The sequence below is a fragment of the Canis aureus genome, chromosome 1 (genome assembly GCF_053574225.1).
Source record: "Canis aureus isolate CA01 chromosome 1, VMU_Caureus_v.1.0, whole genome shotgun sequence".
In the NCBI taxonomy this organism is placed as follows: Eukaryota; Metazoa; Chordata; class Mammalia; order Carnivora; family Canidae; genus Canis; species Canis aureus.
Genome location: NC_135611.1, coordinates 2,230,329 through 2,234,469, shown reverse-complemented (window position 1 = coordinate 2,234,469; position 4,141 = coordinate 2,230,329). Strand labels below are relative to the sequence as shown.

The window sequence follows — 4,141 nt, the reverse complement described above, 5'->3', positions numbered from 1 at the left end:
ACAGTGAATCAATGTCCCAGGAATTATGCCCAAGCCTCACCTGCCCCTCTGCTGTCTCATTGGGTGGCCATGCACTTGTCCGCCCCACAAACGCTCACTGAGCACCTGTTGGGTACAGCCGCGTCAGGCATCATCCCTCCCTTCAGGGCAGTCCTAGTTTGTGGGGCCAGCACAACAGACAGACGATTCCGCAAACTCTCCACAGATGGCAGGTGCGAGGGCTGAGGGGAGGAAGAGTTGGCCAGCCCCAGCTGGAGATGTGGGAGTCAGACGGGTCTCCACGGATTGTCAAGGCCGTGCAGGTGGCAGCCCTGCTGGTGATGCACAAGCAGCATGGGGTCAGCCATCAGTAGGTCATGGTGTCACAGAAACAGAAGCTCACAGAACAGCTCCCCGAGGACAAATCGCACTCAAGGAGTGGGGGCTCCCTCGGGCTGTGAGGGCAGCAGCTCAGCATTGGCTTGGCCCCCGGACAACATTATTCACTGGGGCTTCACGCAACTGTATGACTCTGTGTGGCCCCTCCTTCCCCAACACAGGACACATCCTCCTGCTCCAAATAGTCACCTGATGCCCTCCTTTCTCCCCCTTTGGAAGCCGGGTGACCACACCTGTTCCCGGGCACAGAGACCCCTGCTCTCATCAGCGTGATAGCATGAAACTCATCCTCTGCTAACCTCAAAACATTCTCTTTTCTCTTAAAGGGCCTATTTTGAAAATTTTGAAGAGAAAACAAACCAGAAGTGTGCCTTTTCCACTCCTTGCACTCTTGCTACAATAATCCTCTAGCTCCCTGGACAAGGGTTGTGCGTACAGAGGCTGTGAGAAGCTCACCAGATTTATGGTTGCCGAACATGAGTCCCTCCCCCTGTGTCTTCAGGTCGCAGGGTCGCCTGCTAGGAATCTGTTTGTACTTCTGTTGCTCCTGTCGGCTCCGCCTGTGGCTGTGTCACTGACCACAGACCTCTGAGTCCCTGGGATGAAGGAATTACTCTGTATTTTCCAAAGAAGCAGAACCTGTAGGCTGTGTGCGTGTACCTGCATGTGTGCCTGCGTGTGGGAAGGAAGATCTACCTTAAGGAATGGACTCACACAGTCACGGAGGTGGGCATGACTGAAATCTGTGACAGGTTGACGGACTTCGGACCCAGGAAATAGTGGATGCTGCAATCCTAAGCCAGGATCCCTAAAGGGCCCCAGGCTTGGAATTCATGTGGGTTTCTGCACTGTGACCCAGAGGCAGGAACCCTCCACTTGGTCAATGACTGAATGACTGAGGTCATTGACTGATTAGATGTGGCCCACCACACGATGGAGGATGACCTACGTCACTGGCATCTACTGATTTCAGTGGCAATAACATCTCAACATAGCGTCACAGTGACGCCCAGAATGATATTGGAACAAACAGCTGGGCCACATCACCTCACCAAGGTGATCCGTGAGGCTAACCCTCACAGTTCGGAGGTGAGAGGCTCCAGCATTTCAGGAAAGGGCAGGAGCAGAGCTGACCTGTCACATAGGCACTTGGCTGCCTCGCATGTGTCTCTGCTGCCACATTGGAGGTCGGCACCTTGTTCTGCCCAAACTCCCTAAACCCACCCCAAGCATGGAAGGATGAGTCAGGGGGACGCTCGCAGGTGACACCCTTGACCGCCCACAGCCCCATCAGAAGCACCACGCTGCTCTGGCTGGCCGGGTCTGTGGTGGCCGCGACGGTCCTAGGATTGCTCTCAATGCTCATCCTGTGAGGAGAGCGAATGTACGGAGAGTCCTGCCACCACCTGTTGCCCAGCAACGGCCACCTACCGGCTCACCAGGAGAGCGGGTACACACCACCAGCACCGCTCGCTGCCTCACGTCGGCATCCGTCCAGACTTTGTGAGCTATTGAAATTCAGCCCAAACCCAATAAAATATTTTTTATTCATTTTTTAAGATCTATTTATTTATTTGAAAGAGAGCGAGAGAGCACACACAGATGCAAGGGGGACAGGGGCAGATGGGGAGAGAATCTCCAGCCCAACATGGAGCTCGATCCCACGACCCCAAGATCACAACCTGAGCTGAACCAAGAGTTGGACACCTAACGAGAAACCCACCCAGGCGCCCCAATAAAATATTTTTAAAGAAAGAGTGCTAGGAGGAGTGGAACTGTGCCCTCTCATCCCCAGGGATGAGACCGTGTCGCATGGATGGAAACAAGACGTTGGGCCACATCCTCAGTCATTCGTTCGCTGTTTCCTATTCCTTATTCTGTCTTGTTCTGGAGAAATCGAGACATGTTTTCTTCATTAAAAAATACGGCCTTGGCTGGGGAACCATCTGTTACATCATCAAATTTGGGGCAGGCGAAGCAAGGCAACTGTTGATAATATATCTTGGCAATGGTGAGCTGGAAAGCAGGAAATACAAAATTCAGGCAGAAATAAACAGAAAGGAGCATGTCTTCTGGGGTGCGGGGCGCCAAGCCCCCCCCCCCCCCCCCCCCCCCCCCCCCCCCCCGCCGGGCCGGCCTGGGAAACTCAGCGCTCATGTGGCAGACCTGAACTTCTGTTACTTCCCGGTGAGAAGGGGGCAGCCTTCTCTGACCCCCCCAAACCTGACCTTGGGTCACAAGTGGGAAAAGATTGAGAGAGGTGCATGCAGAGCCCAGGGCACAGGGCATGTGGGGAGGGGGGTGCCGGGGGGCCTTTCCTGCCTCACAGAAATTATAAATATCACTACAGTGTCACGGAGAGGAATCTCCAAAGGGAATGCGTCTGAGAGGTACCCGGGCTCTGTGGGCCCCGCTGGGGGCCTTACAGCGTGGCTCGTGGCTCGGTACCGGGAGCACCCGCACATCCTCCCCTCCCGCCCCGCGGCTGTGACACAGCAGAGCCTTCCCGCCAAGCGACCCTCAGAGCCCGACGCGGCTGCCCTGACCCCGGCTGCCCTGGGAGGCGCTTCCCCGAAGCCAGCAGGGTGAGCGTTCTCATCGGGCCGAGAGGCACCTGGGAACTCTGCGACTCAGGACAAGGATCCACCGCGGGTCTTCGCACCAGTGGCAAAGTCGTCACTGAAGGTGCGGCTCGCTGAAGACTCGGTGGAGCCACGTGCAGGCAGCGGGGAGCTCGGGCTGCAGGGAAGGAAGCTTCCAGAAGATGCCGCCGCTGCTTTGGCCAGAACAAATCTGAACCGGGATCAGTCAATTTCGGGTAAGATTAGAGAAAGGAATAAGTGATTTTATCTCTGGTTTGTATGTTCTGTATGATAAATGCAGTCTCCTGTTATCCACCCATTGGTCTCCCCTTGGGTTTTCCTCCCACCCAGACGGAGGGTTGCAGAGCTGTTCCGGGAGGGATGGGGTGACCTGTGACCCTTTACTGGCGGACTACCCTGTAGCAGGTGCACACCAACCTTGGGTTTGCGTTCAAGTCTCCCATGAGGGGAGGCTAACAAAATTATTTAGAGTCAGGCTGGTGCAAAGTGGCAGGTTTTCCAAAGCAATGCAGGTGTTGCAGGCTGCGCTTACGGACCTCGAAGGGATCGAGGGGGTAGGTACCTCTAAAGGCATCTGGTCCAACCTGGAGGCGACAAGTAAGTAGCAGTGATGCCCACAACAGAAAAGCCTTTCTCAGCCTCCGCGGCAGACCGGCCCCTGACCGGAGCGCCGCGCAGGCCGCCTGCAGGCCTCACCACCCACAACTCGTCCTGAAGTCCCCGCAGGGGCCGGGTCGCCGGGCATCCAGGCGGCTTGACCCCTGCCTCCTGCTTTCTGACGTGCGGGGTGGTGAGCGGGCTCTGACGCTAAGCTTAGCGCGGCTAGAAGAAGGGGCGCGTGCGCTCGAACCTGCGCGGGGCGGCCTGGGGCACAGACCCGCGTGCGGCTGGGGGGCGGGCAGGGCTCGACCGCGTCTCCCGGCGGGGGCGGGCGGGCAAAGCCCGGGCCCAATGCCTGCCGCGGGGAGCTGATTGGGGAGCGGGGCGTCTGCAAGCGACGGACTCCAGACCAGACGGTTCCGGACTCCAGGGGGGCCCTGGGCCTGATGGCGCTCAGGGGCCGGCGGAGGGGCGCGGCCGCGGTCACCCGGGGGCAGGGGGGGCCGCTCCCCCTCCCCCTCCCCTCCCCCTCCCCTCCCCCTCCCCCCGGGAGCCGCAGG

At 58.1% G+C, this 4,141-nt stretch overlaps 1 long non-coding RNA gene across 1 annotated transcript; it reads right to left on the bottom strand.

Annotated features, from left to right (window-relative positions):
• Window positions 1-1,967: 1,967 nt before the first annotated feature.
• On the bottom strand, window positions 1,968-3,667 carry LOC144322520 (uncharacterized). The gene is made up of 3 exons (XR_013388170.1): window positions 3,399-3,667; window positions 2,993-3,171; window positions 1,968-2,394 (listed from the first exon to the last, which is right to left on the bottom strand). It is a non-coding gene; the product is annotated as an uncharacterized LOC144322520 (long non-coding RNA).
• Between the last annotated feature and the right edge of the window lie 474 nt (window positions 3,668-4,141).